The 15941-nt window shown below is 43.0% G+C and overlaps 1 protein-coding gene across 3 annotated transcripts in view; it reads right to left on the reverse strand.

Annotated features, from left to right (window-relative positions):
• Prdm2 (PR/SET domain 2) overlaps positions 1–15506 on the reverse strand; it is a 110884-nt gene extending 95378 nt beyond the window's left edge. For 2 of the 3 annotated variants that reach the window (XM_042272264.2, XM_076565621.1), the window contains exon 1: positions 15397–15506. The gene's annotated coding sequence lies outside the window, so the exon portion shown is untranslated. The remainder of the gene's footprint in view (positions 1–15396) is intronic. The other variant, XM_076565623.1, reaches the window with a different exon arrangement.
• Positions 15507–15941: the final 435 nt, after the last annotated feature.

Here is a 15941-nt window from a genome sequence, read left to right on the forward strand (position 1 = left end):
ACCCTCTTCTGACCTCTGTAGGCATCAGGCGTGCACACACATGAATATATGTACACAAACATACAAGTAGGCAAAGCACACATCCACATAAAATGAAATAAGTAAATCTTGAGAGAGAGAGAGAGAGAGAGAGAGAGAGAGAGAGAGAGAGAGAGAGAGAGTTTACCATGTTGTGCAACCATCACCACCACAATCACTCACTGGACATTTTTATCCGCACAAAAGGAAACCCTAGCAGTGACAACACCCACCCCTAACTCTTAGCCCTCAGCATGTAGCATTCAGCAACAACTAACCCACTTCTTGTCATATAGATTTGCCAATTCTGAACACTGCACTTTGTCAAGTGAAAAAATGACAATGAAAGACCTTAATGGGCTTTACTTTACATTCCAGAAATTAGGCAGCACATCATTTCATACAAGAGAGTGAGTGTCCCTTCACCTGCCTGTAACACAGATTTATAAAGGTCTTATCACAAAAAACCCGGAGCCTGATACTGGGGTGAAAGCTGAAAGATCAAAGAAGCAGAGCAGTGGTGGCTGGCACACTCCTTTAATCCTAGCACTGAGAGGCAGAGATCCATCTGGATCTGTGTGAGTTCAAAGCCACCCTGGACTACATGAGATTGACTCAGTCTAGGAGAGAAACAGAGACAGGCAGTGATGGTACATACCTTTAATCTCAGTACTGGGAAGCACACATGCCTTTAATCCCAGAAAGTGATGGCTGGGTGGAGAAAGGTATATAAGTCGTGAGGAGACAGGAACTAAAGGCTTTTCGGCAGAAGTGTCCCTTTCAGCTAGAGGCTTTTTTGGCTGGAGCCTTTAGGTGAGGACTCAGGGTTTTTAATCAGAGGATTCGTGGAGTTGGTGAGGATGAGATGTGGCAGTGGCTTGTTCCTTTGTCTCTCTGATCTTTCAGCATTTACCCCAATATCTGGTTCCAAGTTGTTTTTTTTTTTTGTTTTTTTGTTTTTTTTGTTTTGTTTTGTTTTGTTTTGTTTTCGAGACAGGGTTTCTCTGTGTAGCTTTGCGCCTCTCCTGGAACTCACCTGGTAGCCCAGATCTGCCTGGCTCTGCCTTTCGAGTGCTGGAATTAAAGGCGTGCGCCACTGTCGCCCCAAAACACCTTCTTTTAAAAGTTCACTACATATCTATATTCAAGGGACCCTCTTCTCTGTCACTTCTATTCTTAACTGCTAAAAAAAAAAAAAAATCCTTTTTTTCTCTCTCTCTTGATTCCCAACATGGTAAGTTACATACCGAAAACTTCATAAACCAGGCACTTGCCACCAAGCCTGATAGCCTCAGTTAAATCCCCAGAACACATGTGAACAGAAAGAACCAATCCCCCACAGTTGTCTTGACCTACACAAACACACCACACACACACACACACACACACACACAGAGGCATGCATCACCCATACATAAATGCAAAAGTAACATAAGTGTACCTTTTTAAAAAAATATTGCACAGTATCAGAACTATTACAAGCCCAACAGACTTCTCAGCTGATTTTTTAGTATATGTATGTATGTAGTGTGTGTGAGGGTGTGTACACACATATTCACATGTGAGGGGCACACCAGTGTGCAAGTGTCTGTAAACTTGTGTGCACGTGTATGTAGAGGCCAATAGGTTGACATCAGATACCTTCTTCAATGGCTCTCCACTTAGTCGGGATCCCTTGCTGGGCCTAGTCCAGGTAGCTGGCTTGCCCTGGGATGTCACTCCACCTCCTGAATGGTGGGATTATAGACAGGGGAGCCATTATTTGTATATGGATGCTAAGAATCTGAACTCCAGTCCTTACACTTTTGCAGAGAGTGCTTTATCCACTGATGCATCTCCCCAGCTTTCCTGCTTTTCTAGGTTAAATTTTCTCTAAAGTATGCCAAAGTAAACCACATACAGTAGTGTGTGCTTGTCACACTAGTTACTCAGGAAACCAGATAGAAGGATCACTCTTGAGTTTAGAAGTTCAAGACAAGCTTGAACAACCTAGCAAGACTATAACACCAGCAAATGGGAGACTTGGGGCAGTCTCTTTACAAGTATCACTGTGTACTGAACTCAACAGCCCCTGGCCTGAGACTGTCTCATTATGAGCATTAGCACTGCCCTGGCCCATCAAGGCCAGCAGTACTGCAATCATTTTCACAACTGAAAAAACCTACCTACCTTCCCAAACTCAAGCTCAGGGGCTGAGAACAAGGGTCTGTAATAGGACCACGTGTGCTATCTATAGTAATGACAAACTCCAAACACTGTTTAAAAACCCCAAAGCCTTCACAGTACTTTGACCTCAGCACTGACCGGAACAGCAACACTTCCGCATTCCCACTTAGCTAATGTATGGCATCTCAAAGCCAAAGTTAATCCACAAGATATCCACAATGAATCCTATCAGTGCAGAGGGAGAGAAAAATCTTCTCACACAAAACATCAAAACCATTCCAGTGCCAGGCAGTGGTGGCCCACGCCTTTAGTCCCAGCACTCAGGAGGCAGAGGCTGGCGTATTCCTGTGAGTTCGAGGCCAGCCTAGTCTACAGAGCGAGTTCCAGGACAGTCAGGGCTATTACACAGAGAAACCCTATCTCAAATGCTTTTTTAAATTTTTATTAAGATTTATTTTACATGTGAAGATGTTTTGTCTACATGTATGTATACTACATAAATGCCTGGTGCCCACAGAGGTTAGAAGCAGGTACCAGATATCCTGCAAATGGAGTTACAAGTTGGTTGTGACTTGTAATATGGGTGCTGGGAACCAGACTCCAGTCCTTTGCAAGAACAAGTGTGCTTAACTGCTGCAATATCTTTCCAGTCCAGTAAACTCTTTTTTAATACTGAAAACTTCAGTGCTTCCAATTTTCTACTTACTAATAGATACTGAAAATAGGTAGAAAGGGTACAGTAGACAGATGCATAAGCTTGAGCCTGTGAATGTCAATCATCAGTTACTCACAAATAGCATGGATCACTGAAAAGGTACGAGCGTCAGCTCCACCTTATATTTCTAAAATTCTGATCACATACATATACTTATTTTCTTTTTAGATTTATTTTGTTTTATGTATATGGGTGTTCGTGTTCTGTCTGAATGTGTACATATGTGTGTATATGTGTATTATAAACATACATATATATTTAGATATATACACGTACACACACACACACAAACACACACATAATGTAGGTACCTGGTGCCCACAGAGATCAGAAAAGAATGTCAAATCCCTTAAAGTTGGAGTTAGGGATGGCTGTGAGCCACCATATGGGTGTTGGGAGCCAGCCAAATCTGGGTCCTCTGCAAAAGCAACAAGTGACCTTGATCACCAAACCATCTCTGCAGCAACTTTTTTTTTTTTTTTAAGTAGTGTCTGGCTTGGGCTATAAGAAACACTATATTTTTAAAAAAAATCTAATCTTCCTACTCTGCCTTCTGAGTGTTGGGATTATAGTGTTCTGCCATGTCTAGTTTATAGAGTGCTAGGGATAAAACCCAGGGCTTCTGGCATGCTAGGCAAAGTCTATGAACTTGGACACATTCAGCTGTACTTTTCAAAGATACTGCTTTCAAATTATGGAACAAATCATCCTTACCAATATTAACTTGTTAATATAAAGGTTACTTGAGTATTGAGGGTCAGTACCAAAAACCTAAACAAACAAAAAGTTACTGGTCTCTCACAGTATCAAAACAATCTGAACAACTGGTAACATGCTCCAGAGACCTGAAAATGTAGAGATAAGTGACACTCCTGACCCTGGGTGTTCAAAGACCGTAACCACTCACCATCCTCTGAAAGAAAGCAGAATGTATCTAAGGGCAAGCACACTAGCACAAATCAAACACATATGACACTGGTTATGCTGTCTCTGTGCACAGCTGCAACTTATGCATTTTACACAGCTTTAGGAAAAGCAATCATTTTTTTAAAATATCAATTTAAGTCTAGGAGAAAGGAAGAATGATGAAAATACTTAATACATTCCCCACAAATCACTCAGTTATTTTTAGGATCAATTCAGATCTTCTGTTCTTATTTGAAAAAATACTGTAACTTCAGGACTGTTACTTCTAACTTATATTCATTATTGCATGTGGGAGTTGCCACTGTGTGCATGTAGGGGTCAGAGGACAACCTTCAGGAGTCAGTTGATTGTTTCTTCCAGAAATTTTCAGGGGCCAAAGTTCAGACACCCAGTTTGGTGGCAAATGCTCTTACTTGCTGAGCCATCTTACCGGCCTAATTTTCCCCACATTGTAACATCAAGAATCAGAAGCGATTACTTGAGTTGTAAGACTCCAGAAGCTCACAGACAAAGAATAAAACACTAGCTTGCTGTGCTAGTGTTAGACCAAAATGCAATACAGACAGACAAGGTGCAAGGAACCAGCACACTGTTAGAGCTAGGCTAGAAGTGCAGTAAACACAGACAAGGTAGTACAAGAGAAAGGTCTGAAAACAGCACTTTGTGAAAGGAGTCTCACAAGTCCATATAATAAATAGTCTAATCACTACAAAGTAGCTCTTTCAGCAAATAAGCATCATAGTAGCAAATAATATGGAGATGGGGCCTTTAGCTTATCAGATTTACTAACTGTGGCTTACTCTGACCAAAAGACTCTCACAACCCAGAAACTTAAAAATGAATATATTAAAACCATGCTAACATCTCAAAACCAGATTTTATCAATTTACAAACACTATCAGAATTGTCAGGATCCCTACCAGGAGGGTGGCACCAGTAGGTCATGATTGAAACAGGCACTGCTCACACTACACCTGCTCAGAGAAAAACACATCCATTTTCCTTTCCCAAAATAATATGATTTCACAAATCACCTAGTTCCATCCAAAAATAACAAAGCCCCAATTTTTCCTTGAAGATACAAATTATGAGTGGCCTGTTGGTGGCATGTTTACAGAGCATGTGCAAAGCTGTACAGCATTGCCAAAACAAAGAAGAAAATACAGGCAGTATTACCAGGTTATATAAACTGCAGTAAGAACTGTACTGAAATGTGTACCCCTTTAAGAACAGGGAGACGTGTGTTTGTGTGTAGATCATGAAAGCAGACTCATGAAGGAAGACTGAGCAAAAGCTGATTCACTGGGTGTGGCCTCTGCTGAAACCTGTCTCTCACCCCCCAGAATGACTTCCACCCAATACCAAGGACAGAGGTGATAGAGTAGATCAGAGACACCAGCAATCAGTTGCTCAGCCTCCAGAGCATGTGAAGAGGCACAGTGACCAGGCTGTTAACAGAGAACCCTGAAGTGTTCTCCCACTTCAGTACACTGCTTTCCATCACATGGCCCACAACACCAACATAACGGCCCCAGGGCCTAGATCTCTGAAGGTGCACAGCACAGACTATTCTGTGACCCAAACATAAATAAGGAAATGGGGGCTTAGAGGGTTGATACAGGTGCTGACAACACTGTTTCCATGCAGCAGACTAAAAACCCGGGCCTTCTGTTCCCAGAGCTACAGACACAAATGAGAAAATGGAGCTGATTAGGAGTTCTGCTTAAAATATGTAAAGTTACAGAGCTCTGAGGTCAACAGCCCTTGGCTCTAGAGGGCCTTAAGCAATTAAACACCATCATATTAAAATGTCAAGGAAGAGACCAGTTGATATCCTAGGAAAGTAATATAAATCTGCACTTAGACTTCAGACACCCAGGAGTTTTCCAACCAAATGGAATTTTTTACTTTACAACAGTGGTTCTCAACCAGTGGGTCACACCCCCTTTGGGGGTTGAATGAACCTTTCACAGGGTCACCTAAGACCATCAGAAAACACAAATATTTACAATTCATAACAGTAGCAAAATTACAGTTATGAAGTAGCAACAAAAATAATGTTATGGCTGGGGGATCACCACAACATGAGGAGCTGAATTAAAGGGTGGCAGCATTAAGAAGGTTGAGAACCATTGCTTTAAAACAAAAGGGACTGAATAAATAATTCAACTGATAAAGTGCTTGCTGAATAAGTATGGGGACCTCAGTTCAATGCCTAGCCCGCTTGTAAAAAAGCCAGGTGCCACAGCACACATACTTATAATACAGTGCTGAAACAGGAGGACCCTGGGTACTTGCTGGGCAGCCAGCCTAGTCAATCAGCAAGCTCCTTCAGGTGAGAGACCATCTCTCAAAATATAAATTGGGCTGAGGAAATGGCTCAGTAAGTAAAATACTTACTTGTCATGCAAATGTGAGGACCTGAGTTTGAATTCCTAGAACCCATTTAAAAGCTGGGCACAACAGCATGCATGTCTGTAATCCCTGCACAGAGACGGGGATTGAGTCCCTGGAAGCTCACAACCAGCTAACCTGACATACAGAGCAATGAACAAGAGATCCTACCTCAGACAAAGGAAAAGGTAAAGATCAACACCGAAGTCGTCCTCTCACTTCCGTCTGTGCCCACTTGCATGCACTCATGAGCACAAGCATGCACACGCGAACACACACACACACACACACACACACACACAGACACACACACAGACACACACACACACACACACACACACACACACACAAATAAGCAAACAAACCAATAAATAAATAAATAAATGCAATTAATGGCCTGCCTACAGGATGTGCTGTGGTAAAGATGGTGCAGAAATTGTGGGATGACCAACTAGTGACTGGCCCAGCTAAGACCCTTACCCTGAGAGGGTGCTCACCCCTGCAGGCCAGGATAGAACCAAACATGACTGGCCAAAAAAAAAGTCAATGAAATGCTTCCTAATGATATTCTCCTACACTCACATATTGGTGTCTACCTCAACTGTTATCAGAGAGGTTTCACTCAGCAACTGATGGAAACAGAAGCAGAGACCCACAGCCAAGTATTAGGTGGAACTTGGGGAATCCTGCAGAAGAGGGGGAGGAAGGACTGTAGGAGCCAGTGGGGTCAAGGGCACCACAAGAAAACCCTCAGCACCAACTAACCTGGACTCACAGGGGCTCATAGAGACTGAACTGACAACCAGGGAGTCTGCATGGGTCTGACCTAGCTCTCTGAATATGTGCTACAATTATGTAACGTGGTCTCCTAGTGAGACTCCTAAATGGGAGCAGGGGCTGTCTCTTACTCTGTTGCCTGCTTCTGAAACCCATTCCTCCTACCAGATTGTCTCATTCAGCCTTAATAGGAGGTGACTAGTCTCACTGCAACTTGATAAACCATGGCTGGCTGATAGGCATGTGAGGCCCACCAGTATCTGAAGGAGAAGAGGATGGGTGGGAGGGAGGGTGCTCAGAGGAGCAGAGGGAATTCTGGTTGGGATGTAAAAACAAAAAATAAATAAATAAAAACAAAAAAGAAAACAAAAATGAGTAGGAAAAAAGAACAAGCAATAAAGAAAAATAATAAAGATAAAAAAAAATTAATGGGAAATTCTTCACAAAATATTACTCCCAAGTTGGGGATGTAGATCAATGGAAGAGTACTTGCCTAGCATGTGTGAAATAATGGGTCCAAGCCCCAGCACTGCAAAGGAGGGGGGAAAGCTTCTAGCACCCATTAGTAGAGCTAAGCTTAGAAATAATGTTGGTCATTGTAGATTATCATCTCCCTGACTGATTTTAAAGACGTCTATTAATACTCTCCCTATTCCCCTCATCATATACCTATGACATATTTCACTGAACGTGGGAACTCTGAATTTATGCCATTGCGAGCCTCGAGTTCTCTACAATATATATTTTCTTATCTCTCCTTGTAGCAGTAGTTATTCCCCTTCACTGTACCAAGAACAAAAAGATCACTGTCAATTTTCCTGGGTGAAATAATCCTATCCCATCAAAACATCCTTGAATCAAATGTTTCCTTATTTTAAGGACTAACTGCCAAAAAAATGCAGATGTGAAGATCAGCAAGACAGGTGGGAATGGGGCAGGAGCACCTGGGCTTTCTGCTCAATCTGTGCCACTACAAATTCAAGGTTATAAGGAGTCCCAGCCAAAGTACTGCAACCCACTGCTAACTGCACATTCTGCAAAACAGAACCAACATAAAGACGTTTTAATTAAAAGATACTTTTGTAATATTTTGTTAGTTGTATAAAACTTGCCATTATTAGGAAAGGAAGTAAAATCAATTCTTCACTAACCTCCAAAGACAAGCATCCTGAAGAATGTCCAAACAGAGGAGGGATGTGACCATCCACTCCACAGTTATCCTATGAAGTCTTAGCCAATTGCTTTGAGTGACCTTTTCCCACCAGAGTTCCCAACATAGCACTACTTTTGTAGTTAAACTTTGAAAAATAGATATTCAGGACTCCTGCTAAGTGTTTCCAAAAAGCAAAGAAAGCTACAGCAACATGGACATGGTGAGCATGTCACCCAAACGCAAATTTTTACTCTAAGACTCCCAAAGGTTTCATCTGCTCATGCTTCAGAGGCTGCTTGCAGCTCTCAAGGTTTTTCCTCCACACTGGGGAAAGCGGGAAAACTAATCTTGTTCATACTCACATCCACTGTGGGCTTCCTGACACTACAAGTGAGCAGCTGAGAACTATGAGGTACACCAGCCACTGTCACTGCTGACACTGTTTTTGGTAAAGGTGCTAGCCACATGGACATCACAAGATTCACCTACCACTTCAGTGGGGGATTTTTTTAGTTAGGGTGGACATTAACTTGTATAATCTGAGGTTTGAGGTTTACACTCTAAATGTGTAACAACTGTTCTCAAGACCCCTTAAAAACAGTAGCAATACCTACTGTCTACAAAGTATATACACTACACTACAGTTTTAGAAGGTCTTGTATACATAGTAGTTGTTTTTGTTGTTGTTGTTATTGTTTTAAGATAGATACATTTCCTCAAAATAACTTACCAGGCTGGCCTCCAACTCACAGAGATCCACCTTCCTCTGCCCGCCACCCCCACCCCAGTGCTCACCCCCACCCCAGTGCTCGTCCCGCTATAGTTCTCAATTCAACATAAGAGCAAATGTCTAGGAGTTTATGATAAAAACATGAAAAGAAGTCTCTTGATACAGGTATGATAGCTGTATGGTTAGTACAATAGTACCCTCCATGCAAAGGTATAGAAAGAAAGAACAAAACAGATGAGGACAGTTCCAGGGGGCTTTGGGTTCCAGGTTAAATCTGAACTTGACCTTGTGGTAGGTGTCTAGTTTGCTTTCTGCTGCTGACCAAAAGCAACTTGGGAACAAAAAGATTCATTCCATCTTATATTCACAGTCCATTGCTGAGAGAAGTCAGGATAGGAACTTAAACAGAGATCATGGAGGCAAGCTACTTACTGGCTTGCTCAGCCTCCTTTCTTATACCATCTTGGACCACCTCCCCAGGGCTGCCACTGTCCACAGTGGACTGGGCCCTCCCACATCAGTTAATAATCAAGAAAATGTCCTACAGACATGCCCACAGGACAGTCTGGTGGAGGCACTTTCTCAACTGAGGTTCCCTCTTCCCAGATGTCCCTAGCTTGAGTCAAGGTGACAAAAGAACAGACAAGCATGGTAGGGCTCCCCAGACATTGTTGCCCTCTCAGCCTGCCCCCAAGCTCTAGAAGTCTGTCTGCCTACAGGATAAGTCAGAAGTGGGACTGCTAAAAAACAGAGCCCACATCACCTGCAGGAGAGATGGTCTCAGGACAGTCTGTTACGAAGGTCTTATCCACCTGGGGGACTTATCCACCAGTCTTTCTGACTGAGGGTACACCATAAACAAAGCCCAATATTTAAGGAAAATTAAGTGAGGAGCCCAAAGCTAATAAGCAATTAGAGCCTGAACCACACAAGATAACTGGAAAGATACAAAAAAGCATCCACACCACAATGGAAGAACAAGGAGAACATGGTGACCAACCTAACAGGAAATGAGAAGAGATGGAAATAATCGAAAATGTGGAAGGTGAGTAACAGGGAGGGCTATGGAAGACATTTAAAAACATCTCATTAACATCTCATCAGAAACAGAGATGGGTAAGGAAGTGGTGAATTCCATGTTGGCCTCTGATGCTCAGAAGAGGGCAGACCTTCCCAAAGAAAGCTACATCAGTCAAAGGGGAAAACTGGTCTCCACTCAGACTGACATGGACGACAGAGATGGAGATGCAAATATTTTTAGTCTCACTGGGGTGCCCCAAGAAAGAGGACTGTCCAGAGGGAAAAATATGTCCATAGGGAGAAGATGCAGGGTTTGACTCTGTGGAGTAGTCACCTCCTGTGCTATGTCTGCGGGGAGGGAGGGGTCAAAAAGCCTAAGGACAATTCTCTCAACAACCGCCCATTATCTCTCAAGGCTTACTGCACTGGAAATATCTAAGAAAAATGTTAGTTTTTAAAAAACATTAAACTGCTTGCATCTTTTAAAACTTTCTTAAATCACATTGTGTGTGTGTGTGTGTGTGTGTGTGTGTGTGTGTGTGTGTGTGTGTGTGTGTGTGTGTGTGAGACTGCATCACAGGTCAAGGGATAACCTCTGGGCACCCTCCTTTCTACTACTGGGTCCTGGAGAGCTTTAACATGCTAAGCCATCTCACTGGCCCTACTTGCATATTCTTTACCTATTCAGATCAAAATATCCCAGTGAAAGAAAAAAGTATTATTTGTCCCCACTTTGCAAGCATTAAGAGGAAAAAAGAGATGCCACCTATATCCCCTCACATCTATCACCACCACATACACAGCTGTGTGGTCCTGTGATCCTGTCATTCTGTCATTCTGTGCACTGAGGTAGGGCTCTGCTAAACAACAGGGCTATATGCACACACTATCTCCACGTCTTCTATCGTGGGGAAAAAGGCTTTACAACTGAGCATCTAAATTTACCCCCAAGAGCCTTCCTTTTCAGAGGTTCTACTTGCAAGTGTATCTTAAAGCCAAGACTTGCTGAATTATGGCAAAGTCTTTAAGCCTCAGAGAATCAATTTGAATGTCATTTTTATAGTCTCCAAAATATGCTTAATATACATTGTCCGCATACAGTCTTAGGAAATATACAGGATTCATTCTCAAGTATATACAGGTTTGGGGAATCTCACAATTCTGTTCAAATTTTGAAACCATCATTTAAATTAATTTCCCATGAGACTTTAATGAAGTCTTAGAAAACCTACATGCAAGTACATATAAAATATGTAGGTTTTACCACTTTCCAGATGGGCTTCCCACAGTAATCAACCTAACATTTCCACTTAGCTTTACATATTTCAGACAAGCTGTGCCAAGAAGTAATTCAGCTCTTTTAAAGCAAAGCCTAACGTGATTTATTGCAAGGGCTACAAAATAATTCTTACCAAAATACCTGGAATATATAGATTCAGTCAAACTTTTTTATTGCACATTCCAATGGGCTAGAAATGAGAACACAGTATAGGTATGACATGAACCAAGATTCCAAGAATAACTACTACTTGCATAGTATAATTAACAAAAAAAAATAAGCATTTATCATTGTAGTGACTGGGTTTACTATATACTATGACTCTAACTCATGTTTCAAGGGGATGGGATAGAGAAAGAAAAGCATTCCCTTTAAAAAAAAAACATTTAAATGATACATGCATCCACTGCACTGGAATTATTCAGCTATTCCTATAATTCAGAAAAAACACTCATTACCAAATATGGCTCCAATGGTAGATTTTTTTTATATGTTTTATTTAATGGTACATTCTGACTAAATATAATTTCACAACCAAAACTAACTAAATAAAAAAGAACCACAAGCAATAAAATCTTTTCTTAGAATGATTAAGAATAAGACTTGGGAGACATATTTCTCTCCCAGCAGAAGATGCCATTAATGACACTTTTCCCATGATCAATTACCTACCATTAAAATGTAATGCACTGAAGTCAGGTAAACATTGCAAAAGTAAGATCTTTCCTTAGGACAAGTTTCTGAGCATAACACCAAACTGGTTGGGTTTTTTTGTTTGTTTGTTTTTTGTTTTTAAGGAGGAAAAAAAAATAGGAGATTTTTGGAAAAAAGTAGTTTGGCTTTCATCATCAATCTTCAATCTTCAAGGAGTTGCTTCAAGTCTCATTTTTCTAGAAGAGTTATTTCTGTGCTATTCACCATGACAGACCAAATGCTTAAATTATTCAACATCCATCAACTCTATGCAAATTTATTTAAATTTCATAATAATTTAATCTGCATACTGGGAATGCTGATCCCATGTCATGAAAACTTCATAATCTCCAGGCTATCTCACACTACCACATCTCTTGCCACAAAAGGATGCCAATGTTCAATTGCAGAAAGTGAGTTACTCTGTATTCACAAAAGCAAATGCTGAAAGGAATTTGGATAGGAAGCCCATTTCCTTCTTCAAGGTATAAACCATAACATCTATTCTTAGAGTTCTTTGAGAAGCCATAACTGCTTCTGTGATTCAATCACCCAGCAAAGAAACTTTCATTTAATGAGGTAGTTGAGAATCATGCAATTTTGTTCCCCCCAATGGACACCTGGTAATGTCTGGTGACTTCACGGCTTGTAACAATTGAGCAAGGAACCACTGCCACTTTGTGGGGTGGAGATGCTGCTAAGCATTCCACCATGGACAAGAGAGATGGCCCCAACAAAGACTAATTCAGTGCAAATGTCAACAGTACAGTAGCTGAAAAACATTGTTTTGCTGGGACTAAATACGCTAGTCCTACTAACAGACTCTAGCTTTCCCTGGCCTGCTCTATGAAAACCATTTTTTATAGCTCTAACTAAAAATTTCTAACTTCAAAAGGCAAGCACCAGATATGACACCAGGCACTGTAATTGCTGGTGGACAGCACACCAATTATGAAGCACTAAACACAAGTGTGCAGGAGCAGAAGTCATGCTCAGCAGGTACTTCCCCCCTCTGCATCCAGAATTCCCTGTGGATGCTCTCTGCATGCAAGTTTGACATACTGTCTTCAACGTCCACATACGCTTTCACTTTCCACTATGGAGTTATCTGCTGAAGGCTGCAGATTTGCTATTGGGTTTTTTCCCCCTTGTATGTGTATTAAAACTAACAGGGAGCTAAGCAGAAGACATGAAAATAGAAAATAATCCAAGGTGCTTTCCACCCGGAAACTATGATTTCACAAACCCTGAAAGGTTTCTAAGTCAGATCTAAACTTGAAAAGATATCAGCATTCTGAAGAAATAGTCCCATGAATAAATAAAGAGCAAATGTAAAATAATCATCAAAAGAAACCGTGTGCATATGCATGTGAGCTACACAGATGCCACAGCGAAAACAGTTGAAATGGACTGTTACTTCTTAGAAAGATAGCTAAAAACAAAAAATGTGTAGACAGGTGCTAAAAAGCAGATTTTCCAGTTTTTACATCTTAGGTAACTACAGGATTTTAAAGTTCATCATAGAGAAAAGACAAATTTTAATGAAAAGAAAATGTCAGGCTTTAGAAGCCTTACAGATCAATGTGGAATTGGTTGATAAATGACAGCCCATCCACATATCAGACAGCCATTAAACATCAAATTGAAGAACAGTTAAAGCCATAGATATGCACTTACAACAGCATAATGGAAGACAAGCTACATCAATACACACAACATATCAATTCTGTATAAAATATAATACAGAAGTGAATGCTTCTATGAATAAATATGTGTGCATAAAGAAATACAAGCAGGCACACCATGAGGGACTGGTGACAATCTGCTACAATGTTAACAATGGCTATCTGTGGAGGCGGAAGGTTATGGCTGGTTTCTATTCCTTCTTTGTGCTTTTCTCTGTTTCCCCCATGGTCTTACAGTCAGACTATTTTTGCTGTTTTGTGCTTACAGAGCTAATACATTATTACAAAGTTGCACCTTATTATCTTGAGCACTGCGTAGAAAAATAAAAATCAAACCTAAATGAAGCCAACTCTTCCATCAACAAACAGCAAACATTCATTGAGCATTATCGTTATATCCCTGGGTCTAAGAACTTTCCTAAATGCATCAATGGCTTTAATGAAAAAAAAAGGGGGGGGGGGGCCTGAAATAACACCAAATGCAACTGGGTGTTGCTTCCAACAATGGATTTACAGCTCTATTCCCATGGCTTGAAATAAAAGGGGCTTATAAAATGATCTATAAAGGTCTTCAAAGCTAAGTTGAAATTTCACATGGAAAAGATTTTTTTTTTACCAAGTGTTTGTAAGAAAGCCTGGAAAGTGGCAGCTACATTCGATCTCAAAAACAAAACGCTACAGAAAAGAAAACAACATAATAATGACTCAGTTCCTCCTTAATATCTAGATGCAAACTTCCTAAACCTCTTCTTTAATGCCATCATGGGCAGGACTGATGAAACTGTAGTCTGCGCTACTGTAGGTAAAAAGAACCACGGGTAGGGTTCCCTTTGCTGTAAAATGTTACTTTAAACAATAATCCCGAAGTAAACAAAAACTTTGAGATACATTTCAGTCATGTCCTGGGGACATTTTGTTTTAGAGACAAACATTCCAGCGTTTGATTAAAGGGTCCTAAGGGCAAGGCCCTGCGATTCAGCAAAAGGAAGTCCACAGGTCAAATACACCCAAATCCTCAATATATGAAACATGGGGGGGGGGGGGAAGAACCCCATTTCTCCAGGTGCAAATTCCAACTGCGTAGTAAGGGACAACGGGCCTTCCCAGTTATCTGTGGGATTGTTCCCCCTGCTCGAGGCCCGATCCAAAGGTACCAGGCCGTGGGCTGGTGCTTCACGCGTGGATCGTGGAAGATCACTGACCTGTTAGGTGAATTTCGGGTCTCACTTGTCATCCTCAGAGACAGGGTAGACCGATCTTTTGACTAACCCAAACCAGTCATGTGTATGTTGGTGCACACCTGTGACACACGCACATACGCACCAGTGGGTGGATGGGAACATTTCGGGGAGACCATGGCCAGGTTTACAGCTCACAAGAAACTACCCGGGGGGACACAAAAGACTCGCGACCCAGAACCAAGTCGGGGATGCAGATGCGCTCAGACACTCTCAGCGGGGACACAAAAGAGCAGAGAGGAGCGCAGCCCCGCGGATGGGGACCGCCCGGGGCCCACGTGCGGACCCCGCCAACCCCGCAGCCACGCACCCCCCGAGTCCGCCGCGCCCGCCACAAAGCGGACCCCCAACTTGGCCGCAGGGACTTGAGAGCCGCAGGGCGGGAGCCTCGCGCCGCCGCCGCCCGCCAGCCTCGGTCAGCTTTGGCCACCGGTCCCCAGCGGTTCGGAGGGAGCCCGGAGGGGGCGCGTCAAGCCGCCCCGCAGTCCCCTCAGCGCCCGGCCCGGCCGCCCCCGCCGCGGTGGCCACGCTCCTCACCGACACCGAGCGGTGTCCCTCCGCCCCGAGGCCCGCCCGCCCAGGCTGCGCCGCTCCTCCTCACCAGAGAGCGCCGTGCCAGCCCCTCAGCGAGCCCAGAGCCGCCGCCGCCGCCGTCGCTCCGGCGTCCGCGGCCGCGCCGCTGCCATCTTGGCTCCGGCCGGAAGTGACGTCGGCAGGGCGCCCGACACCGACCCGTTGCACAGCTCGTGGCCCGCGACCCCCTGGGGCCCCCCGACACGACTAAGCGGCGTGACCCTGACGGACTGTGTCGGCCTCGCTGTCAGTCACTGGTTCACCTCGGAGAGAAGCCCGCGTCGCCATTGCTGGGCCGGCCTGACCACTGAAGAGTTAGGGCTGAGGGATTCGTAGCTCCTCAGAGAACCCACCACCCTTCAAATGGTCGGGGCACGCTTTAATCCCCAAACTCACGAGGCAGCAGCAGGCAGACTTCTGGGGTTTTGAGGCCAGGCTGATGCGCATAGTGAACTCCAGGACAGCCAGGACCACACCATGAGACCGTGTCTCAAGCAAAACAAGATCAGAAGAAAGGGTCCACTGTGAAGGCCATTATACCTCCGTCGGGCAAATAGACCACTTAGGTTGTGT

The sequence above is a fragment of the Peromyscus maniculatus genome, chromosome 2, assembly GCF_049852395.1.
Source record: "Peromyscus maniculatus bairdii isolate BWxNUB_F1_BW_parent chromosome 2, HU_Pman_BW_mat_3.1, whole genome shotgun sequence".
Taxonomy (NCBI): domain Eukaryota; kingdom Metazoa; phylum Chordata; class Mammalia; order Rodentia; family Cricetidae; genus Peromyscus; species Peromyscus maniculatus.